Consider the following 26,586-nt stretch of genomic DNA (forward strand, 5'->3'; position numbering starts at 1 on the left):
TGTCCGTCAATCTTCAAAGAGCAGCGTTTATCAGACACATTCCCTTCCACCTGCGTCCCTATTGCCCGTAAATATGTGAAGCTAGTCCTCCAAATCCCCTCCCGCAGCAGGTGTTATCGCTTGTGTCTTTTCCTTCCTACTGAAGTGATAGGCTTCACCTCCTGGTCTCCTGCCCTTTGTTCCGCCATGACTCTCGCCTCGCATCACAGAAGCGTAGAAGACCAAATATCATGTGTGTTTTGATTCTACTGTGGTTATTCGGTTTGTGGGATTAACTTCAACTTTATTTCTTTTCGAGATTCGTTGTGAGGTTGAACAAATTTCCTTGTTAAAAGTTACAGCTAATTTATTGCATATTTATGAGGTTTACTAAGTTCCTTTCGCGTTTGTTTGTAAGGTTAACTAAATTTCTTAAAACATTTCCTTAATTTAGTGCAATCTGTCTTTGTAATTTCATTTTTTTTCGAAGTTCGCTGTGTGGTTCAGTAAATTTCCTGTTTTAAAAATTTATACCTAATTTACTGCGTTTATGAGAATTACTATTTTTTTCGCGTTTATTTGTAAGGTTAATAAAACAATTTCTTAAAGGTTTTCCTTAGTTTATTACATCTCTGTCTTTCCGGCTGTCTCTTTGCTCGCTATGATAAATATCTCGTCTCCTTCCAAAGCTGTTAGTAAGTTAACTGAATTTCATAAAACTTTTCTCATATTTATTGCACCTTCCTTTTGTCTTTCTGCTAACTTTCTCAATGACACGTGTCTATTTCCTTAATTTCTCCTCAATGAAACATACATAATTCCTTCATATCTCATGTGTTGTTCTGCATTTTTTTTTTAATATTCTTCTTCCTTTACTCCTCTTTTTTTCTCTGATTTTTTCCTCATTTTTTATTCCATAAACACACTAGGTCTCTCTCTCTCTCTCTCTCTCTCTCTCTCTCTCTCTCTCTCTCTCTCTCTCTCTCTGTCTCTATTTACCTTTGTATTTCCCGGTATCTTATTTACCAACTGAAATATCTGTTCACTGCTTCCGCCTCATCTCTCTCTCTCTCTCTCTCTCTCTCTCTCTCTCTCTCTCTCTCTCTCTCTCTCTCTCTCTCTCTCTCTCTCTCTCTCTCTCTCCTTGAATAATTAACACATCCAGCTGCCTCTCTTCCTTCTCCTCCCTGCTTCACAATACACAGTGCACAGCCACCGCCGACTTTCTGCATTTCTTCCTCCGTTTCTCCTCAAGACTTGTGACTCTTCAAGGTGAGATTCAGGTCGGGTTAGAAAGAGGCCGTGCTTTTTTTTGTGGCCAGGAAACTTGGGAGGACTCTATTCTACTCTCTCTCTCTCTCTCTCTCTCTCTCTCTCTCTCTCTCTCTCTCTCTCTCTCTCTCTCTCTCTCTCTCTCTCACGCTTGCTCGGTCGCTTATCTAATAAGTGTTTTGTATTTATTAGTCTTTTTATGTATTTTTTTTAGGTATTTTGCCTATAATTATGGTGTGTATGTGTGTGTGTGTTAGTGAGCGAGAGAGAGAGAGAGAGAGAGAGAGAGAGAGAGAGAGAGAGAGAGAGAGAGAGAGAGAGAGAGAGAGAGAGAGAGAGAGAGAGAGAGAATTCTTTCACGGTCTCTAGCGGTGGTAGGTATATGTTAGGTAGGAAAGAGAAAGAAGGACAAGAGAAGGAATATGACAAGGGAAAAGATCATAAAGATGACAAGGAGGAAGAGAAATAGCTGCACAAGAAAGGGGGAATGGCAGAGAGGCAAGACTACTTTTCTCCTTGCTTATAAGTTGTTTATCATCTTTTATTGTGGCCAAGAAACACACACACACACACACACACACACACACACACACACACACAACAATAATAATCAACCACAATCACAAAAATTTCACAATCTTTTGTCATTGTCCCGTTGAATTATTTTCTAAAGCAGTGAATAAAATAATATAAATAGCAACAACAAACAACATAAACAACAATAGTAATAGTAATAAAAATAGTAATAATAATAATAATAATAATAATAATAATAATAATAATAATAATAATAATAATGAGCAATAATAATAACACAATATTAATAACTCATCTAAACTTGCTATCTTCATATCAAACACCAACTCCCACGATCTCGCTGCAAAGCACCACCTAGTACGTATTTTCTCCATCAGGCTCTCCACTCTTTCTTCCATTTACCGGCAAACTTTGAAGCTCTCCTCCTGTTTGTAGTTTTCCTCCATCCTACTGAGTGAACTGTTGGAAAAAAAAAAATCATAAAATAGACTGGCCCTCTCTCTTGATTCTTACATGATTTTCGGGAGTAGCTCTACAGACAGCCATTTCAGTACTTTTCCCACATAGACGTTCTTCCTTTCACTTAACACTGACCAAAAAGTGCTATAAATAATGTATATGGTCTCTCAGTACTTCTTTACTTTTTCCTCGTGTAATGAGTTTACGTAAATCAAAGGAGGCAATTAAATTTGTTGTCAAGATGTATTCCTTGGAGAGAGAGAGAGAGAGAGAGAGAGAGAGAGAGAGAGAGAGAGAGAGAGAGAGAGAGAGAGAGAGAGAGAGAGAGAGAGAGAGAGAGAGAAATGATCAACAATGAGCAATAAAGATGTCCCCGTTTCTCATTTTCATCGTAATTACATCCACTGGGAACCGTATCAATCCTCGTACATGAATTGGACACACACACACACACACACACACACACACACACACACACACACACACACACACACACAGATAGATAGGCTTACTGACGGGGTTGGCTTTAAAAAAATAATTTAAAAAAACATCCTCCAAAAAATCCACTCTTAAAAAGCCTGTTTTTTTTTCAAGAATGTTTTACATATAAAAAAAAATTATATGACATTGATAAATAAGATCAATATATTTACAGACGGCTCCCTATTTGATGAAGCATCTTTCCTATCTAAGTTTCTAACAAAACTGACATCTGTCATCTTTTTTTTTTATGGCAGCTGTCATTCGCTAGAGCTGCCTTTGACATGAATCTTGGGTCTGCCTTCTTCCTCTCCCCCTCCACATCCCCACTCCCTTCCCTTTCCTTATCCACCATGCTTCTCATACATACATACATACATACATAAATAGATACATACATACATACATTGAGAGAGAGAGAGAGAGAGAGAGAGAGAGAGAGAGAGAGAGAGAGAGAGAGAGAGAGAGAGAGAGGTTGGGGATATAAGAAATGTAGGAACAAGTGGGGATGGGGAGGCTGACAAGGAGTGAGGTTGAGAAAGGAGCTGTGGCTTAACTGACACATCACGAGTTGTGGCCTATGATATTTACCTATTAAAATCCCTTGAGTTGACATGTGGCTTTAGCTTAAAACAAAGGTAGGAAGGCTGCTTCATCAAGTAGGGAGCCATTCTTATCCTGCACAGCACAAGTAAACACAGGCTTTGTCCAGCCAGACCAACCTGCATCACCACGACTTACACAAGTGTCTGTCCTTCAGATAACACTTCAAACCTTTTGTTTCACTCTAGATTAATTTTTAATTGCTTATTTAAACCGGTTTACATATAAACATGAAGAATAAACAAAAAAATAAATAAAACAATAAAACCGAATAAACTCCCCTTAAAAAAAAAAAAAAAAACAGTAAAACTAATTTTTTTAACCCGGGCTTTTTCCAACCCTTCATATTGACTACACACACACACATTCGCTCACTCACACAAAAAACACAAACAACACACACACACACACACACACACACACACACACACACACACACACACACAACAATCAAGACTTCCTAACTAATCGCACATACATCTTCCTCTTCCTCCTCCTCCTCCCCCTCCTCCTCCTCCTCCTCCTCCTCCTCCTCCTCCTCCTCCTCCTCCTCCTCCTCCTCCTCCTGTGGAAGTAATCGTCATCGTCTTCCAGCGAAATGCTATCAATGTAATCCTCTCCTTTATTCTTCTTGATTAATTTCTAAGTAAAATCCCTTCCTTTTAGTCTTAAAGTATAAAATCTTCCTTCTCTTTCTTTATATGTAATCGTATATTCTTTTATATTTTCCTTTGTAATCTTATTTATGTAATATTTCTCTTCCTCAAATAAATAATTATTTTCCATGAAATCTTTTGTAATTTTGTTTATGTAATTTGTAATTCTCTCTTAACCCTCAAAGAGAGAGAGAGAGAGAGAGAGAGAGAGAGAGAGAGAGAGAGAGAGAGAGAGAGAGAGAGAGAGAGAGAGAGAGAGAAAGGCAGAATGAGGGAAAGAAGAAAGCGAAGGGTAGGGGTGGAAATGGAGGAGGAGGAGAATGAACAACAAACTTGCCTGTCCCAGTAAGGTTTCGTGACAAAGTTTATTACGTTTGTAACTTTAAGTATAAACTGAGATGTTTGGTGAGCGGCGTGCGGGCTGAGGTCTGTGGTCTGCTGAGGTCTGTGGTCTGCTGAGGTCTGTGGTCTGCCGTGGTTTGTACTCACGCCCCAAAAACTTTAAGCTGCAAGACGCTGCGCGCTAGCCCAATTTGTTTTTGTCTCACTTAACTTTTTCTTAACTTTGCTACTATTACTACTATTGTTACTATTATTAAAAGACCCGGTTAGTTCTTCTTTTTTTTCAGTAATATGTATAATTTTCCACGAGTCTTGAATAGCACTCGCTTTTCTCTTGTGGTGTTCCTGTCTGTACTCACCTTCCCTCACTAAAACAGAACAAAGAAACCATTATTACCGTTTCATCCTGATGATTGCAAAATATTCAATAAAACACCAATGATCTTTAAGCCTTGGTACGGAGACAGTATTTGATTTCACAGTGAACCAGTCACGATCCTGCTGCAGAAATTGTTTGGTACTTATCATTCTGAGTTATCTGTCACCGTTCGTGCAAATATAGAGCCATGTAGTCATTTTCACCATCACTATTTTACCCTTGTCCTCTTCCCCTTTACCTTATCACCACCATTAGCCTTTGAAACTCCATAGCAGGACAAAATACACTTCTAAAACTTCTCTTTCCTCTCCGCTCTCTGCTGGCACTCTAAATATTAGAGAGGAGAGCGAGTAATGTGAATAAGACAATTATCATTATCCTTATCATCATTAGTCCCTGAAATTCCAATGCAGGACAAATACACATCTACCCTTTCTCTCTCTCTCTCTCTCTCTCTCTCTCTCTCTCTCTGCTCTAAATACGTGAGAGGAAAAGCGTGATATTAAAGAGACAGAAGGGAATATATGTACTCTTGCTGCCTCTCACTCGTCACCATTGACAAGCAGCAGATAACCGTCCCAGGAATATTGCACAGTAGCTTAGGGGCACAAACAATTTGCTCTTGTCGCCTTGCAAACTGTATCTCAGGCGCGCGGTGCAACAACGACGTAACCGAGAAATGGAAGTTTCGAGAAAAACGCGCTCAAAGTTAAACACTGATTGCGCACAATAGGATACCCTTAAATAAGTAAGTATTATACATCATTTGAAAGGTCTTGGGTAGTTCTGTTTGGGGATGTAGGTTTCGAAGTGATAGGTGACGATTTTGGGTGGATGACTTACGCGTTAATTAACGCGTATACCGTAGGTAATAATTTTTTTTCCCGATATTGTTTTCATTTGTTAATAATGTGTTAGAGCCTATTACACATAGTATTAGGTGAAAGTTTCATGAAGATTGGTACATAAATAAATTTTTTATGAATTTTTTTCCGAGCGTAAAAAATAAAACTTACTCATTACCGGCACGTTATTTCTCCGCACTACGCTCGACTTTGAGCCTTAGTACAGGTGCTTAGATGGTCGAATATGACTTGGCCGACATCACCACGAGACTTTTACACCCTTCTACCACACGGAGCAGGCAAAAACACGAAATCTCAAATTTCACGGTTACGTCGTTGTTGCACCGCGCGCATTCTCTTCCCTTTCAACTGAGATGGGAATAAGAGCAAGGTTAAGTAGATGAGATGAGATATGTGTGTGTGTGTGTGTGTGTGTGTGTGTGCGCCCTTACATTCGAAGCCACAAGGCAATAATGTTAAGCAGGTGAAGTCTGTACAAAGTCACCAGTAATGCAAAAGAGTATAATTGCTCGAATTTTGGAACGCTTTGTTGTCTCTTAAGGACCGATTTCAAAACCCACACAAAGAAAACACGTCGGGTTCGCACGGCTGCTTCTCCCATTTATGCCTTACAATCCTTGAATCCTTGTTAAACTGTCATTAGCATCACCAAATCACCCTTGAAAACACCAGCAACTTCCATTAAAGCCGAGTAAAAGTTGCCGGGATAAGACGCGGGAAAAGTTTGGGAATGCGAGCTTTCTTCCTATTTATTTGCATGCAACACATTCCAGTAAGTCATATCGACTCCTCTTCTTGATGGATGGAGACAGAGCGCCCATCCCTTCCCTGAACAACTCCCGTGGTAAACGCCTCGCATACACGCTATCTATCATGCACAACATTTGCATGACCAGTGGTATGAATACTGTCAGTGATGTGTATGAATGTTATTAGTATTGTGTATGAAAGTAAAGCATGAGGTCAAAATGGTGTAAGAGATTGAGGGAAGCTGCAAGGAACCATTAGAGCTACACGTGGTAATCCTTGTATGAAATATCTGTGGTGTATTAAAGCCTAAGAATATAAAGGATAAGAAAACAAGGAATCTGCATGAAGCTATCGGCCCTACACGTGGCAGTCCCTGTATAAAACATGCCTACTTATTTCCACCTATTATCCCATCTATAAATATGACTAATCTTTTAAAATTCCCTTTTAACTCGATCACCAACCACCTGATTCCTGGACTCGTTCATTAATTTATTGTTCATTAATTTATTGTTCTTTTTGAGTATAAAATCATGTGATAACACTTATAAATCTATAAATAACACACGCACTTATCACACCCGAAGCATCGTTGTTAAGTATGTGTTAAGTCTCATTTTCTGTCAATCATTCTGAAATATATCTTAAAGGATTAATTTTAAAGGCCAGAGAAATGATCAGTCCAATTTTCAAGATTTTTCCCTACTAATGGTTTATAATTCTTATCAAAACTAATCAAAACTATCACTAGAATCATGAGAACATCCTTGAAAACGTTAATATCTTCCAGTTGTGCCTGCTAAAAATTATCCGTATAAGACACGTGTGTGTGTGTGTGTGTGTGTGTGTGTGTGTGTGTGTGTGTGTGTGTGTGTGTGTCCCAATCCCAACATTCTAAGAACACAAGAATGATAGTTGGTAGTTACAAAAAGACACACATGATATTCTTAGTCTTTCTCTTCATTTGTGTCACTTAAAACAGAGAATGTTGTGCCAGACTGCGAGGCAAACTCGTGATGGAAGACTGGTGTCGTCATTATTTCATAATAAAAGTTCAATTCCAGCGACAGGAAATTATAACTGTGATATTGCATACATCACGTTGATTTGAAAAAGTGAATGCACGCGCACACACACACACACACACACACACACACACACACACACACACAGTATTTCCATCACAACTTGGAGGTTTCACGGAAGTATCATCAATTTGGGTTTCGCGCCAATGTTCAAGAGAGCCTTCTCTCCTATAGAAGGATCTCTTCCTCCACCACCCTTCTAAACCCTCATTCCCATCACCCCCACTCACCCATCACTACCCCATCCCCGTCACAGCACCCACTAGTCCCCCTCACCCATTCCCATTCTCATCTACATTTCACCCTATCATCCACCCCCATCATCCACCCAATACCACCTAACACATCACCACCTCACACCCACTCGTCCACCCTCACCCACTCCCCCTCCACTCACCAAGTCCAAACACCACTCATGCCTAGCCATCCAGAACGCCAGACACGGAATAGGAATAATGAGGGCAAGGCTTCCCGTTGGACTTAAGAGTGCACCAATAAGTCTTCAAGTGCCTCTCTGATCGCTCGCTCGTCTCATGTTGGTGGAGGCCAGAGGAGTCCCGGTGAGCGACCCGCCAGCTCACGGCCAGTACCTTTGTCTCAGCCGCCTACTTGACAAGCCTGAGGAATAAGAGGGTATAGAAATAACAGTACACAGTCACCATATAAAAAAAAAAAAAAAAAAATGCCAGGGTAGTTTTCCGTTGACGCTCAAAGATGAGCCAGAGAGTTAACTTCATCATATATACCTTAGGTTTTCGTAGGCAATCACTGAAAAACCAAAGGAACAAAAGGACAAAATAAACAGCGCCATTCCTTGAAAAATGCTTGAGCAGTTTTGTAACAGCCACTAACAACAACATATCACTTATTAAAATAAAAAAAAATCAAATTTTTTTGTAGTTGCTCACAGACAAATGAAAAGAAAAAGAACACTCAAGAATGGGTAACGTCACTCCATAAAAAAAAATTACCTCACTTTTCTTAACTTGATTAGAACAAAACATCTGGCGTCACCTCATAAAAACTAAAAACCGTAATTTTTCGTAGCCACTCAAAGAAAACAAGAACACACACGAGTAAACCACGTGCTGGCACACACAAAGGTTGGGGTCAACTCAGCACCAAGAGCCATTAGAGTGGTGGGATCAGATGGACAGGCAGATGGACAGAGTTAGGCGGCGATGCGTCACCTTGGTAACATCATTAGTCAGCCTCGCGTTGCTAATTAAATAACAGGTGGCTTTCTTTTATCAGGTTACCAAACTTGCCTTCATTATGAATATAAGACTCACATAACTTAGATGTTCACTGATGCCTTTGATACTGACTGAATGAGTATCTTATTAAGTGAGTTAATGACTAAATGACTGAGTGACTGACTGATCTAATTAAACTGACTTTCCTCGTTCTAGGAATACTTTGTTTTCTTCATTTTGATCAGCCTTAATTTCTTCAAATGTGTTTACTTAATCTTGCTTCATATCTGTCACCATTCGTCATTTGGATTCTTCCATCTTGTTCTCATCTGCCTTCTTTATGACTTCATTCAGTCATAAAGCCACGCATCCCAAATCATAAAGACACAGGGCAGCCCAATACCTTATAGATAAACAAGGGTTTTGGAAGGAAAACAAAGTTAACTCGGCGCACTTCTCAAACCAAGCCAGAAACACAGAGTACAGAAAATCAGACAAGATAAATGAGTCAGCAGCTAAGCGGTGGAAAAGTCTGATAAAACATTAAATAACGAAAACACTGCCAAAGAGGGAAGGTGCGATCAGATCACACAGAGGATCATATTCTCAAACACTTCTGTCCGCACCTCGAGGATTTTCAAAAGTCTCTTGTTAAAGTGCCACTAGTTTTTTAAGCGTGTTTTCGGTTTTAGCGGCTTATTGACAAACATTTTTATAATACTAATAAGAGAGACGCTCTAGTGAACCTGCTAAATATATATGTGGCTTTTGAAAAATAGTCGTGGTTAAATAACACAGGTTTTTAAGGATTTTTTTTATTACGGTTCTAGTGACATTAATATCAGAAACAGACTAACATTAATATCAGAAAAATGACTCTTGAGAACACGGGTAAATATCTCTTTTAATTTTCAGCTAAACATCTTTGTGACCTTTTAAAAACAGTCGCGATGAAAGAAAAAAGCGTTTCTGAATATGAGCCTGAGGCGAGTCGCGGGGTCAGGGTTGGAGCGCAGCGGGCATCAGTGTGAGTGGCGGATCACTTGTGGCCGCGAACCTAAGCTGGTGACGATATTTCCTGTGTGGAAACGCGAGTCCATTACTGCTCGTGTGACAAAGGAAGGTATTGACAAGCTAACGTGCGGGTATAATGTTGATGAGAGAGAGAGAGAGAGAGAGAGAGAGAGAGAGAGAGAGAGAGAGAGAGAGAGAGAGAGAGAGAGAGAGAGAGAGAGAGAGAGAGAGAGAGAGAGAGAGAGAGAGAGAGAGAGAGAGAGAGAGAGAGAGAGAATCTTCCCTGTAACCTGCATGACTACCCCTCGTGGCTGATTTTAAACACAATTCCATTTTACCTTCCAAGTTATTTATTTTTTTTTATTATGTATGAGGGACACTGGCCAAGGGCAACAAAAATCCAATTAAAAAATAGTTGTCTGGATGGTTAGGTCGAGTTGATAGTTGGAGGAATTGAATTTTTGAGGCATTGAGCAATACCAAGTTTGCTCTGCCCCAATCAGAAATTTTAGAGAGATCAGGAGTCAGGCGTTCTGTGGCTTCCCTGCGTGAAATGTTTACTTCCTGAAGGGTTGGACGTCTATGAAAAGACGTGGAAAAGTGCAGGGTGGTATCATCAGCGTAGGAGTGGATAGGACAGGAAGTTTGGTTTAGAAGGTCATTGATGAATAATAAGAAAAGAGTAGATGACAGGACAGAACCCTGAGGAACACCACAGCAGCAATAGAACGATCAGAAAGGAAACTTGAGATGATGTTACAGAGAAAAGGATAGAAGCCGTAAGAGGGTAGTTTGGAAATCAAAGCTTTGGGGCAGACTATCAAAAGCTTTTGATATGTCCAAGGCAAAGGCAAAAGTTTCACCAAAATCTCTAAAAGAGGATGACCAAGACTCAGTAAGGAAAGCCAGAAGATCACCAGTAGAGCGGCCTTGACGGAACCCATACTGGCGATCAGATAGAAGGTTGTAAAGTGATAGATGTTTAAGAATCTTCCTGTTGAGGATAAATTAAAAAACTTTAGATAGGCAGGAAATTAAAGCAATAGGACGGTAGTTTGAGGGACTAGAACGATCACCTGTTTTAGGAACAGGCTGAATGTAGGCAAATTTCCAGCAAGAAGGAAAGGTAGATGTTGACAGACAGAGCTGAAAGAGTTTGACTAGGCAAGGTGCAAGCACGGAGGCACATTTTCGGAGAACAATAGCATCAGGTCCATAACCCTTCTGAGGGTTTAGGCCAGCGAGGACTTGGAAAACATCATTGCGAAGAATGTTAATAGGTAGTATGAAGTAGTCAGAGGGTGGAGGAGAGGGAGGAACAAGCCCAGAATCGTCCAAGGTAGAGCAAAGTAGCAAAGGTTTGAGCGAAGAGTTCAGCTTTAGAAATAGATGTGATAGCAGTGGTGCCATCTGGTTGAAGTTGCAAATTTATTGGAGGTATTTTTGGCTAGATGCCAGAAGTCACGAGGGGAGTTAGATCTTGAAAGATTTTGACACTTTGTTAATAAAAGGAGTTTTTGGCTAGTTGGAGAACAGACTTGGCATGGTTCCGGGCAGAAATATAAAGTGCATGAGATTCTGGTGATGGAAGGCTTAAGTACCTTTTGTGGGCCACCTCTCTATCATGTATAGCACGAGAACAAGCTGTGTTAAACCAAGGTTTGGAAGGTTTAGGTCGGGAAAAAGAGTGAGGAATGTATGCCTCCATGCCAGACACTATCACCTTTGTTATGCACTCAGCACACAAAGACGGGTCTCTGACACGGAAATAGTAGTCATTCCAAGGAAAATCAGCAAAATGCCTCCTCGGGTCCCCCCAACTGGCAGAGGCAAAACGCCAGAGGCACCTTCGCTTAGGGGGATCCTGAGGAGGAATTGGAGTGATAGGACAAGATACAAATAAGAGATTGTGATCGGAGGAGCCCAACGGAGAAGAAAGGGTGACAGCATAAGCAGAAGGATTAGAGGTCAGGAAAAGGTCAAGAATGTTGGGCGTATCTCCAATACGGTCAGGAATATGGGTAGGGTGTCGTGGAGGATAGCAAAACTGAAGGCTAGTTCACCAGGATGGTCAGTGAAGGGTGAGAAAAGCCAAAGCTGGTGGTGAACATTGAAGTCTCCAAGAATGGAAATCTCTACAAAAGGGAAGAGAGTCAGAATGTGCTCCACTTTAGAAGTTAAGTAGTCAAAGAATTTCTTATAGTCAGAGGAGTTAGGTGAGAGGTATACAGCACAGATAAATTTAGTTTGAGAGTGACTCTGTAGTCGTAGCCAGATGGTGGAAAACTCGGAAGATTCAAGAGCGTTGGCACGAGAGCAGGTTAAGTCATTGCGCACATAAACGCAACATCCAGCTTTGGATCGAAAATGAGGATAGAGAAAGTAGGAGGGAACAGAAAAGGGGCTACTGTCAGTTGCCTCAGACACCTGAGTTTCAGTGAGGAAAAGAAGATGAGGTTTAGAAGAGGAGAGGTGATGTTCTACAGATTGATTTCATGTCGGTCTTTGTTGGTCTTGTTCCTTGGGAACTGAACGTCGTGGTGTTGCTTTGTAGTGATTTAATGATGAAACTATCATTTGATTATTTAGTGGTGAGTGAATGACGAGACTATTACTTCGCTAGTGATGATTTAACAAAGAAACTATTGCTATTTGGTGGTTATCTAGTGATGAAACTACTAACTACGTACATAATGGTGATTAAATTATGAAACTATTACTTACTATTAGCTATTTGATGGTGATTGACCGATTTATTTATTTATTTATTTATTTTTGCTCTATACTGTTTTCCTTCACACACACACACACACACACACACACACACACACACACACAATAAAACACTAAATAATAACTAGATGATGAATAAACAACACACACACACACACACACACACACACACACACACACAATAAAACACTAAACAATAACTAGATGATGAATAAACAACAACACACACACACACACACACACACACACACACACACACACACACACACAATAAAACACTAAACAATAACTAGATGATGAATAAACAACACACACACACACACACACACACACACACACACACACACACACACACACACACAATAAAACACTAAACAATAACTAGATGATGAATAAACAACACACACACACACACACACACACAATAAAACACTAAACAATAACTAGATGATGAATAAACAACACACACACACACACACACACACACACACACACACACACAATAAAATCCCCAACCCCAAAGCACCACAAGGTATCTGGCACGGCGAGACGAGGGGAGCAAGGGAAGTTGGGCTGATATGCAAAGACCGCCAGTATGTTAATCGTTAATCTACGTTTTTTTTTTTTTTCCGTTGTTATCTCTTTTTCCGTTGTTATCTCTCTCTCTCTCTCTCTCTCTCTCTCTCTCTCTCTCTCTCTCTCTCTCTCTCTCTCTCTCTCTCTCTCTCTCTCTCTCTCTCTCTCTCTCTCTCCTTCACACTGTCTCTAGTATTGTTCAGAAAGTGTTATTCATTTCCCAACCCTCGTCACAACCACAATCGCTTCCTGAAAACGTCAATACTTCTAGTCATAGGAAAGCTGAAAGTCTTTGACGAGATTATAAAAGTGTTGCATCTGCAAGGTGTGTGTGTGTGTGTGTGTGTGTGTGTGTGTGTGTGTGTGTGTGTGAGAGAGAGAGAGAGAGAGAGAGAGAGAGAGAGAGAGAGAGAGAGAGAGAGAGAGAGAGAGAGAGAGAGAGAGAGAGAGAGAGAGAGAGAGAGAGAGAGAGAGAGAGAGAGAGAGAGAGAGAGAGAGAGAGAGAGAGAGAGAGAGAGAGAGAGAGAGAGAGAGAGAGAGAGAGAGAGAGAGAGAGAGAGAGAGAGAGAGAGAGAGAGAGAGAGAGAGAGATAAATGAATGCAGAAAAGCAGTAACTTTTAAAGAAGAGAAAGAAATAAGCGCCAGAGAAAGAACTAACGAAACTGAAAAGGACAGTAGAAGGAAAGAACGAAATAAAAACAACAACAGAGGAGGAGGAGGAGGAGGAAAGGAATAAAATATGCAAACATGTGTATATATTTAAGTACATTGCGTATTTATGTATGCACTAAGAGGATATCAGGCAACCTGCCCTTGCCACATTCAATTTGCACTCATTTGGATTTTACCTATTTTGATCTTCCCTGCACAGAAGTTACCTATTATGAATCATTGTATGTATGTATGTATTTTTTTTTTTATGTAGGAAGGATACTGGCCAAGGGCAACAAAAATCTAATAAAAAAAATGCCCACTGAAATGCCAGTATGTATGTATGTATGTATGTATGTTTGTACGTATATATGTATGGAGAGATGAATGGATGTATAGATGAAAGGATAAATGAATAAATGAATGGATGCATGTATGAATGTTATTTAGGAGTATATATGTATGTCGTATCCTTACCTACCCTACCCACCCCTGCCTCCCCTCTAGCCCTCCCCCTTCCCTCCCTTCCCCCCAACATATAGTGCATCACAGCCAGCCAGTGTGTGGCCAAGATAGTGTCAAAGGGATGCACTGTAACACCCAAACATCCTGATACTTCAAACATTTCCACAAGTATATCTCCTACAGAGATCCAGGGAAGGCTTGGGATCCCACTTCTTTCAGGTGTCAGGCGTGAGGAATACAAAGGAATACAAAGGAAAGCCAAACAGCAACAGACCTTTTGGTCCTTGCAAGACTGTTTGGTAACTACTTCTAACTAGCTACAGTGAAGAGAGACAGGACAGCATAGCAGAAGGCTCCTCCCCACCCACCACTCCCTCCAGCTTGCGCTGGCATGAAAATAGTTGGGAAAAGTACCATGCAGTATGGAAAAACTGACATGGAAATTTTCATAGGAAAGGATGAAAGGAAGTTCTACTATTCACCCTACGGTGAACTCTATACGCCTATCTCAAAGTTGATGCAAGTTATAAGTTATATTAAAACTGGTTCTGTAGAATAAGAGTTTATTTGTGAGTAAATTATTTGGACAAGAAGAGAGCTGTTGGGGATTTTCTTTTAAATATTTGTCTATTTCATTTCTGAATGATTCAATAGTATTACTGTTCACAATTTCGGCGGGAAGTTTATTCCATATATTTACTATACGATTAAAGAAAAAATGCTTTGCCTCGTGGGATTTAAAACGTTTGGGTATAATCATGAATCCATTATTTCTTGTTAGGTTAGAATGATCAATGGTGAAATATTTATATGCATCAATGTTACTATATCCTTTGAAAATTTTGAACACTTCAATTAGGTCTCCTCTTATCCTGCGCTTTGTTAAACTAAATAGGTTTAGTTCTTCCAGTCGTTCCTCATACGGCTTATTGCGCAATCTTTGTGACTCTGCGCTGTATCTTTTCTAGTTTTTCAATGTCTTTTTTTGTAGTATGATGACCAGAACTGTACACAGTATTCTAGATGAGGGCGCAGCAGTGAGTTGTATAAGGCAAGTATAACCTTTTCTGATTTAAATTCAAAGGTTCTTCCAATGAACCCTACTAATTTATTTGCCGTCTTCACTGTTTCTGTGCAGTGTTGACTCGGCTTTAGGTCGTTTGACACAACGACACCAAGATCTTTTTCTTTATCGGTGTTTGACAGTGGCATGTTATTCATTACATATCTCGCCTGAACATTGTTGCTTCCGATATGTAGAATTTTGCACTTTTCTATATTAAATCTCATCTGCCATTTTTCTGCCCAGCTTGTTAGTTTATTGAGGTCACACTGCAGTTCCTGCCATTGTGACACAGACGTTACTCTACTTGTTATTTTGGTGTCGTCTGCAAATTTACTTATTTTGCAGTGTATCCCTTCATCAATATCATTTATGTACATTATGAAGAGTACTGGTCCTAGTACAGAGCCTTGAGGAACGCCGCTATTTACCTTATGCCACTCTGACTCTTTTCCATTTATTACAACACGCTGTTTTCTGTCAGAGAGCCAGTCTCTCAGCCATTTCAGGGTGTTCCCGGCAATGCCGTGAGCTTTTACTTTACTGATGAGTCTCTTATGGGGAACAGTGTCGAAAGCTTTCTGGAAATCAAGGTAGATAATATCAACAGCTCTTGTCTCGTCATACGAGTTAAATTCTTCATAAAAAAAGTCTAGTAAGTTTGTTAAGCAGGAACGCTTGGTTCTGAAACCGTGTTGCAAAGCCTTTATGATTTTATTTTCTTCTAAATATTTAACAATTTTATCTCTAATTATTGTTTCCATCAGCTTGCACACTAATGAAGTGAGACTGATCGGCCTGTAATTGGCTGGGAGAGAATTATTTCCTTTTTTAAAGATTGGCGTGACATTTGCTAGTTTCCATTCGTGGGGAACTTTACCCGCTAGTAAAGTTTTATTGAATAAAATTGTAAGCGGTTTCACGAGCTCATTTCTTGCTTCTTTAAGGAGCCTGGGTGATATCTTGTCTGGCCCGGGTGTTTTTTTTACGTTCATGCTCTTTGTGACTGAGAGGATTTCACTTTCTGTGATGGTGAAGTCTGGCAGCGTGGTGCCTCGTGACTGAGGCGTGGGGTGGCGTGGCGTGAGGAGGAGGAGGAGAAGGAGGAGATCAGAGAAAGTGGGATAATGCAAGAACAATGGTAAATAAGAACTCTGGTGGAAAGAGAGAAAGAGAGAGAGAGAGAGAGAGAGAGAGAGAGAGAGAGAGAGAGAGAGAGAGAGAGAGAGAGAGAGAGAGAGAGAGAATTATAGGAAATATGATACCAGAAAGTATGGGAGACAAAAAGTGAATTAGAAATATGAAGAAGAAGAAGACGAAGAAGATGATGATGATGATGATGATGATGAGGATGATGGAGAAGAAGAAAAGAAAAAACAAGGAGCCGAGAAAAAGAGATGAAGAAATAAAAGAAAGTACAAGAAAGATAGATGCTGATGATGACAATGATGACGAAACCTTGACGGAAAAGAAAAAAAAAGACAAGAACGAAGAAGAAGAGAACAAAAAGTAAGAAGACAACAACAAAAACAGAGAGGATAAGGAAGGAAAAACGATTAAAAAAATACAAAAAAAATATATAGAAAAGGATGAAAAGGAAAAAGAACAGAAAACGAAATAACACAGTGCAGAGGGAAGGCGAGAAAGAGGAGTAAAGAAAAGGAAATGGAAAGGAAAGAAAGGAAAAGGAGAAAAAGAAGGGGAGGAATAAGAGAGGGAAGAAGAGGAAAGGGAGGTAAAGTGGCAGCCAACGGGAAGAGAATGTAAGAAACTGATGGAAGAGGAGGAGGAGAACACACACACACACACACACACACACACACAGAGAGAGAGAGAGAGAGAGAGAGAGAGAGAGAGAGAGAGAGAGAGAGAGAGAGAGAGAGAGAGGAAAGCTGGAGGGAATAGTGGGTGGGGAGAAGCCTTCTGCTATGCTATCCTGTCTCTCTTCCCTATAGCTAGTTAGAGGTAGTCACCAAACAGCCTTGCAAGGACCAAAACGTCTGTTGCTGTTTGGCTTTCCTTTGTATTCCTTTGTATTCCTCCTCCTCGTCAATTTCTTCCAATTCCTTCTTCCTCCTCTTCTGTTCCTTCTTCCCTTCTGTTCTTGATACTGGTGTTATTTTTAGCCTTCCTCTTCCCTCTCCTCCTCCTCCTCCTCCTCCTCCTCCTCCTCCTCCTCCTCCGCCTCCCTTTTCTTATGTTGCTACTCCTCCTTCTTTCCTTCCTTCAATCTTCCTTTCAGATGTTGATCTAAATGATACTAAATGATAAATGATCGCATTCATTTATTCTTTCATTCATCCAGGTCATTCACCTCTCTCTCTCTCTCTCTCTCTCTCTCTCTCTCTCTCTCTCTCTCTCTCTCTCTCTCTCTCTCTCTCTCTCATTTTTCATATTTTTTTATGAAGATTTTTGCTTCTGGCTTCAAAACAAGTCATTAGACTCATAGAGAATGAGAGAGAGAGAGAGAGAGAGAGAGAGAGAGAGAGAGAGAGAGAGAGAGAGAGAGAGAGAGAGAGAGAGAGAGAGAGAGAGAGAGAGAGAGAGAGAGAGAACCATTTTATTTAAGTCTTTAAAATACAAATACCTCCCTATTCCGACAACAATTTTCCTCCTCCTCCTCCTGCTCTTAGTCATCCTTATCTTATATGAAAACTAATAGCACTAACCTCCACAATTTCTCTCTCTCTCTCTCTCTCTCTCTCTCTCTCTCTCTCTCTCTCTCTCTCTCTCTCTCTCTCTCTCTCTCTCTCTCTCTCTCAATGAATGGACGGATAGTAATGAATGGACGGATAGATGGCAAATGCAATTTAATATCAATAAATGCAAAATGCTTAGCGTAGGTAGAGGAAACCCACACAATAGGTACACATTAAACAACCAAACTCTGGTAGGTACAGGGTACGAGAAAGATTTAGTAGTTATAGTTAGCTCTGAACTCCGTCTAGCTAAACAATGCATAGAAGCCAGAAACAAGGCAAATAGGGTACTAGGATTAATTTTTAGGAGTGTTAAAAGTAGAAGGCCGGAAGTAATATTAAAGTTATACTTGGCGCTGGTGATACTTCATCTAGATTACGCTGTGCAGTTCTGGTCCCCACATTACAGGAAAGATATAGGTCTATTAGAATCAGTACAGAGGAGAATGACTAAAAGGATACAGGGGATGAGGAGTATTCCTTACGAGGCGAGGTTGAAGCTGTTAAATTTACATTCTTTAGAGAGACGTAGGTTAAGAGGGGACCTGATAGAAGTCTTTAAGTGGTATAAGGGTTATAACAAGGGAGATGTAAGCAAAATGCTTAGGTTCAGCAACCAGGGTAGAACAAGAAATAACGGATTCAAGCTTAAAAAATTTAGGTTTTAGGAAGGAGATAGGAAAAAATTGGTTCTCAAATAGATTGGTAGATGAGTGGAACGGACTCAGTAGTCATGTAGTTAGTGCTAGGACACTAGAGAGCTTTAAGAGAAGATTAGACAAGTTTATGGATGGGGATAGCAGATGGAAATAGGTAGGTGTGTTTCATACAGGGACTGCCACGTGTAAGCCTGGTCGCTTCTTGCAGCTTCCCTTATTTCTTATGTTCTTATGTTCTCTCTCTCTCTCTCTCTCTCTCTCTCTCTCTCTCTCTCTCTCTCTCTCTCTCTCTCTCTCTCTCTCTCTCTCTCTCTCTCTCTCTCTCTCTCTCTCTCTCGTCACATTGTTTCTCTCTCTCTCTCTCTCTCGTGTCACATTGTTTAATTAATCAAATATCCTTCGGTAAGCTTTCACTAATTTGTTAATTCAAAACGTTTATCTTACTGAGTTGAGAGAGAGAGAGAGAGAGAGAGAGAGAGAGAGAGAGAGAGAGAGAGAGAGAGAGAGTGTGTGTGTGTGTGTGTGTGTGTGTGTGTGTGTGTGTGTGTGTGTGTGTGTGTGTGGTATTTAAGTTCCATGATTTCTAATTCAAATTTTCCTTTTCCCATTCTCCTCTCTTTGCTCTTTGTTTCTTCTTCTCCTTCTTGTTCTTGTTCTTCTCCTCCTCCTCCTCCTCCTCCTCCTCCTCCTCCTCCTCCTCCTCCTCCTCCAGTTCACAATAATAACTAGTACACTCTTTTCTCTTTTTCTTTTCCTCGTCTCCCTCCTCTGCCCGTCTCTACCTCTCTTCTCTCTCATTTATTCCTGTCTTCTCTACGACACCTCTTTTTTTTTTCTCTCTCCCCCTCCCTCCTCTTCCTCTCCTCCCTTTCCTACACTTCCCTCTTTTAATCCCCAGACATTCATATTCCCTTCCAATTCCTCCCTCTCTCTCTCTCTCTCTCTCTCTCTCTCTCTCTCTCTCTCTCTCTCTCTCTCTCTCTCTCTCTCTCTCTCTATTACATTAGTTAATCAGTCAGCCATTCATTCATTCATTCATTCATTCATTCATTCATTCATTCAGTCAGTCAGTTAGTCAGTCAGCCAGCTAGCTAGCCAGCCAGCCAGCCAGCCAGCCAGCTAGCCAGCCACTCAGCCAGCCAGCTAGTCAGCCAGCTATTCAGCCAGCCAGCCAGCCACTCACCTAGTCAACTGGTAAATTAATAAATAGAAAAGGACAAAAAGTAATCGAGTTGTGGTAATGAATTCCACTAACTGAAGCAATAAAAGTTGAAAAAAATTTGTTTCCTTTTGTGTCCAGAAACAAGAGACTGCATTGGAGATGAAAGGAAGACCCGTGTAGAGAGGTAAGGTTACGTTGGGTAAAGTCAGGTAAGGTTAGGTTAGATTAGGTCAGGTCAGGTCAGGTTAGGTTAGGTTAGGTCAAGTCAGGATAGGTTAGGAAATGTAAAGTCAGGTAAGGTTTGGGTAGGATAGGATAGGATAGGATAGGATAGGATAGGATAGGATAGGATAGGTTAGGTTAGGTTAGGTTAGGTTATGTAAGGTTAGGTTACATAAGGTAAGGTAAGGTAAGGTAAGGTTAAGGTTAGGTTAGGTTAGGTTAGGTTAGGTTAGGTTAGGTTATGTAAGGTTTGGTTACATAAGGTAAGATAAGGTAAGGTAAGGTAAGGCCTCTTTCACACAAGGCGTGAAATTCACGCCGCGTGAAAAATCAGGCGGCGGGAAGTTCACGCTCAATCGTTCACACGTGGTGGTTTTTTTTCACGCCTGACTCCTGGAATTCTGTTTCATTATTGCATTGCTGTGCTCCGAGAGTGGTCACAACTCACAAGTGTGTGTAAAAACAGGTGAACAAATGGCTGCCCAGAGTAAAGAAAAAAAAAGCCCTCCTTTTATATTTGTTGTATAAAAGACAGCAAAAAAGGGATTCGCTATTAATTGCAGTCATCATTTGATCTGAAAAAAGGATGTTATTTTTTAAAACTTAGATTTTTCTATGTTTATGTATTTGTTATTACATAAGTACACATTCAGTAACAATAAAAAATGACTTTAATTATCCTTTTACCTATTGTAGATTTTCATTCAGTACGGGAGATGCACACGTCCACAATACCCGCTGCCTGAACTGTACTGCCAGGTGGCGGCGTGACAAAACACGCCGAGTGTGAAAGAAAGCATTGAACACCATTGGAAGCTAAACTTTGGCGTGAAATTTCACGCTTCGTTTTTAGCAGACACACGCGCGGCATCAGGCGTGAAATTCACGCCGCGTGAAAAAACTGCCACGTCTGAACAGAAGTGTGCATTTTGTATGTCCGCTTAGGTTGGGCGTGAACTTCCCGCCGCGTGATTTTTCACGCGGCGTGAATTTCACGCCTTGTGTGAAAGGGGCCTAAGGTAAGGTAAGGCAAGGTAAGGTTAGGTAAAAGTAATGTAATGTAAAGTTAGATTAGAATAGATTATGTTAAGGTAGGCTAGGTTAGTAGGATACGTCATGATAGGCTGCCTAGAGTTGTGTTAGGATAGGTTAAGTGAAGTTAAAATAGGTTAGGCAAGATTAAGTCAAAGATAGTTTAGGTATTGGGGCTAGATGTACAAAACTTGGAGACAGAGAGAGAGAGAGAGAGAGAGAGAGAGAGAGAGAGAGAGAGGAGAGAGAGAGAGAGAGAGAGAGAGAGAATGAAGCAATTTTCCTCCCCTCCCGCTGTGTGCCCTAAGCTACTCTCTCTCTCTCTCTCTCTCTCTCTCTCTACTCGTCTCCTCTCTCTCTCTCCTCTCTCCTCTCTCTCTCTATCTCTCTCTCTCACTCTCTCTCTTCTCTCTCTCTCTCTCTCTCATCTCTCTCCAGTTTCTTGACATCTAAACCCTAAAAAAATAACCTAACTTAACCTATTTTTAAGTAAGCTAACATTACCTTGCCTTGCCTTGCCTTGCCAATTATCTTCAGTCAACCGTCAGTCTCACGATTGCTTCAGTGTCCCCTTCAGCTGAGTCAGTAGATTTATTTACTCGAGAGCTCGTTTTCTTCCAACCTGAATGATTGAAGTGGCTCCGCTTGTCTTCGCTCGGCTTCACTTTGCTTGGTGCTCTCTCTCTCTCTCTCTCTGTGTGTGTGTGTGTGTGTGTGTGTGTGCTAGGCGATCGAATGTGTGGTCAGGTCAGGTTGTTCCTCTCTCTATGTTAAGCGATCGAAATAGTGAGTAAGTAATTAGGTTTGGGTCGATGTTCAGTGATGGGACAATTTTTTTGTTTAATGCATAATTACATCTGATTATTCTTGGTCGGTGTGTCTTTTTCCTCTCTGACTCTCGGCATCTCTAACTTATCAAATTCTTCAAATCTCTCGTCTATTCAGAAAACTCTCTCTCTCTCTCTCTCTCTCTCTCTCTCTCTCTCTCTCTCTCTCTCTCTCTCTCTCAACGTTTCATCACCTTTTTTCCATCTCAATTTTCAGTCTAGCCTTTCGTTCAACAATCTCTCTCTCTCTCTCTCTCTCTCTCTCTCTCTCTCTCTCTCTCTCTCTCTCTCTCTCTCTCTCAACGTTTCATCACCTTTTTTCCATCTCAGTTTTCAGTCTAGCCTTTCGTTCAACAATCTCTCTCTCTCTCTCTCTCTCTCTCTCTCTCTCTCTCTCTCTCTCTCTCTCTCTCTCTCTCTCTCTCTCTGTTCCTGGGACAGCGGTGAATTGTGTTTACCCGCAGGGCATTTATGTTTTATAATCCCTCAAGTCAGGATAGAAATGAGAGCAGATCTTCCATCAGCAAGCGAGGCAAGAGAGGCGTCCCTTACCTTGCTTAAGTGGGATCTGTGGGGCTCACTGCATTGCCTGACCCACGCTACCCAAGCTCTGCCCCTCCCTCACCTTGCTTCCCCCACCAGTGAATGGCAGAGACTCAGCAGTTGGCAGTGCACAGTCAATAGGGAACTTTACAGTATTGGAAATATTCATGAGTGGGGATAGGTGGAAATAATATTATGTAAGTTTAGTTTATACGTTTGTATATTGACTGCCACGTTGTCTGATAGATTTTTGCAGCTTCACTTGTTTTAAGTCAGGTCTTAAGAGCCTGTAAGAAATCTAGCGATATTTGTCATCTTCTTGGTTACCTACGTAATAACACACACACATCAGAACACAAGATAATAATCCAAACTCTAAGAAGCTATCAGATTACAAGCTTACGACCATTTAGCTATATAAAAAAAAAAAATCATAAGACCAGTGGCTATTAGGACATCAAGAATTTGAAACGAGCAGTGATTAATAAAACAAACTTCATCTGAGCAAATCGTCAAAAGTGTGGCTTGAAAACATCCGTAGCATCACTGAACTAACGATAATACCAGCATGGAAAACCACAATTGTTAAGACATAAGCTAAGATTGTGATGGGCAGGGAAAGAAAGGGGAAGATTATCGGTAATATGAGACGCTGTAGCCTAGCAGTTCCTCTGTGCGCAGATAAAACAACAACAACATTAACTAAACACTTGCACAAAACAGTGACACTATTAAAATGAACAGGAACATGGAGACCAACTAAAATGGGGAGGCAAAGAGTGGTGATTGGAGACGCTGCATCCTGTTTCCTACTAGCTTCTCAATGCACAAATAATAAACAACGACTGAACAGATACACAGAACATAGGGTGATCAGAAACACTGCAGTTTATTACCTTCCTTACTTCCTCTGTGCGCAAGTAACAAGCAAGTAATGACTGAACAAATGCGTAAAATATGGAATGACCAAAAACGCACCAGGTTGTTAACCTTCTAATTCCTCTATGCACAAATAATAAATAAACAAAACACATGCACACAAAATAGTGACTAGTACATTACCAACATCGACAGGAAGACACGGGGAAGAGCAGGGAGGGAATATGACGCCTTCAAGGTGACTGACAGGCGATTCCAACACCCCGCGGCTCTCCACGGCACAGTGTACACCGCCGCCTCGCAGTTCTCACGACCACGGCACACAGTAATGATACGGAGGCACAATTACCGGGGAAACTAACACACGGGCCGTCACCTTTACGTCACCACGAGATAATGGAGAGGCGAAAAAAATTGAATGAGTATCTCAGTTCGTTCAGATGTTTACAGCACACGGTATTGATACGGACGCACAAGTACTGAGGAAACTAGTACGCGGCCGCCCGCTGTCTTGACGTAAACACACGGCAGTGGCAAGGCGAGCAGGACTATGGCGGCTGAGAGTTACAGATCCAGTGTCTCAGTTCGGAGGTTCATTGTTTGGAGTATTCTTCACGCAGCTGAGCCAAATGTCCACGGTCTCACAGTGCGGGAAATATCTATCGCACTCTTTAGTGTGTAGGAGGATACGTGAATTAAGGATGAGGCGTAATATCAGATCTCCAGATCTCAGTGGTCTTTATTGTCACGTGAGACTAACCCGCGCTAACTCGAGTCATACATTGAAGCTTTACGTTGCCAGATTCGCCACGGAACATTAATCCAAGACGTGTGTGTGTGTGTGTGTGTGTGTGTGTGTGACGGGGGGAGAGAGAGAGAGAGAGAGAGAGAGAGAGAGAGAGAGAGAGAGAGAGAGAGAGACTGCATGATTTCTATTCGAATTTTTTCTTTATCTTTTATTTATTTTTTTATCTATTATTTATCTATTTATTTATTCTTTGGGTGGGTATACACTCAGTGCCACCACCATCATCGCAATTTGTGGCGGTGTGTTTCAGTCACTGTCATCATAATCATCATCATAATTCTCCTCACCTTTCTTTTCCTTTTCCTCCTTTTCTTCCTCCTCGTTCTCCTTTTCCTCCTCTTCATCATCATCATATTCTCTTCCTCTTCCGCCTCATCATTAGAAATTTGTTCCTCTCCTCCTCTTCCTCCTCTTTTTCCTCCTCCTCTCTCTCTCATCTCCTCGTCACCATCATCATCACCATCATCATAATCTCCATCTTTCTCATCACAATCACCACAACCTTCACCTTCTCCTCCTCATCACCACCACCACCACCACCATCACAATCTATTTCTAATAATACTGCAGTACAAATGTCTTCCAATCATCCTATACGCATCATCATTTCTGTTTATTCCAGGTCACCCAAGCAACACTTCTCTCTTCTCTCCAACTCAAATGATTCTGTGAGCACTGCCTTGTTTTACCATTCTTTCGTTGACATTCTGCTTTCCTAATTGTCTGTGTATCACTGGCTCCGCGCTTACTGTGCCCTGCGTATGTCAACTTACTTCATCAGTGCACTATCACCATCAAGAAGCGGGGTCGGGATTCACTTAAATGGACATGCCGTGACTCTCTCTATATATGACGAAGACAGACGAGACCATGAACGAATATACCGGGTCATTTTCACAGTCTCTTCGTAAGCTATTCAAACGAAACACTCCTCTTATTTGTTCGGGAGCTTACCAACTTAGGAAGCGTTTTTGGTTGATAGCTTACGAAAAGACTGTGGAATTGATCCTTTTGCCTTACCAGTTCAGTTTTCGGTACTCTCCCAAACGACAAGCAGTGGGCAAAGTTGATTGTGGAACCTGACGACGGCTAAAGTACTTTTGTTGGTTAGCCAGCAAGAGGAAAAAGGGTGACTCTGGAACTGGCCTGTCAGCAATAAGGCGGTAGTTTGAAGGGTTGGATTGGATGGGGACGATAGGTGGAAATAGGTAGGTGTGTTTCGTACAGGGACTGCCACGTGTAGACCTGATGGCTTCTTACAACTTTCCTTATTTTCTTTTATGCTCTCATATTCTTTTAAGGAGGAGGAGGAGGAGGAGTGGTCAGACTTTCTCGCCTTCCACCTCCCTGGAATGCGTCTTCTGAGCGTCTGTAACCCTTTTCACCCTTTTGACACATCTTTTAATCACTAACCACTCCGAGATATATTTTCTTCTAAATTGCAAAATCTTTTTTTTTTTTAATGCCTTCCCTTTCCTGTAGATGATTATGAGGAGAACATACATTGTTTTCAGTGTTGTGAATTGTTGCATACTGCAGTGGAAGGGCAGCAGGGTGTTGCGTCATGGCCTTCCCACTTCCCAGTCTTCTTATCTTGACTGGTGCGAGGTCGTCACGGTGGCCTGTGGTATTACTGACGGCATGGCGTATTTCTTCACTCATTACATGGTCTAGGTAATTAATATTCAGGATTTATGTTTATTACACAAACAATACACACACACACACACACACACACACGTATACATATACACACACATACACACATACATATACTTACATATACACTTAAGCATACATACATACATATACACATGCATATACATACACGTACATATGCACACATACATACATACATACATATACATGAGTAATATAACTGGAACATTTGTGGGAAATAATAATAATTTCAACAAAATAATTATAGCATAATGACTTACAGAATTATACTTCTATTTAGATATAACACATTAGTAATAGTAATTAGTGACATTATCTACGGCAATAAATGAAGAAAAAGATTGAGTTACAATTGATATTATATATTTTATAAAGATAATAAATGTTTTTTTTTTACTTTTTTTTAATATCTATATACAACAACAACAACAACAACAACAACAACAACAACAACAACAACTACTACTACTACTACTACTACTACTACTACTACTACTACTACTACTACTACTACTACTACTACTACTATTTTTACTACTATTTTTAATATAGATAACATTACTCAGAAATTTTCAAAATACATTTACTTAGATGATCTGAAAACAAAACTGAAAGAAACTGATGTATTTTCTGTATTAAGTATGAATATAAGAAGCTTAGCAAGTAATCTTCAAATATTAACTGATCAGTGTTTGCCTGAGGAAAACAGTGTTGATATTATGGGATTCTCAGAGACCAGGCTTGACAGTAATATAGAAAACTTATATCAGTTAAAAGGATACAACATGTTTACAATGAACAGAGACAGGAAAGGAGGAGGTGTGTGTATATATGTTTCTAGTATACACAAGTCTTGTATTATAAAGGAGTGTTGTTTAATGGAACAGTTCTTAGAGTGTGTATGTGTGGAAGTGAGTAGAGGTAAGAACACCAATTTGTTTGCATCTGTTTATAGGCCACCAAAGGGG

The 26,586-nt window shown here is 40.6% G+C and overlaps 1 long non-coding RNA gene across 1 annotated transcript; it reads right to left on the reverse strand.

Moving 5' to 3' along the window:
* Positions 1-1,917: 1,917 nt before the first annotated feature.
* LOC135096918 (uncharacterized) lies at positions 1,918-23,866 on the reverse strand. The gene is made up of 3 exons (XR_010265167.1): positions 23,314-23,866; positions 7,806-8,026; positions 1,918-2,247 (listed from the first exon to the last, which is right to left on the reverse strand). It is a non-coding gene; the product is annotated as an uncharacterized LOC135096918 (long non-coding RNA).
* Positions 23,867-26,586: the final 2,720 nt, after the last annotated feature.

The sequence above is a fragment of the Scylla paramamosain genome, unplaced genomic scaffold, assembly GCF_035594125.1.
Source record: "Scylla paramamosain isolate STU-SP2022 unplaced genomic scaffold, ASM3559412v1 Contig9, whole genome shotgun sequence".
Lineage (NCBI taxonomy): Eukaryota > Metazoa > Arthropoda > Malacostraca > Decapoda > Portunidae > Scylla > Scylla paramamosain.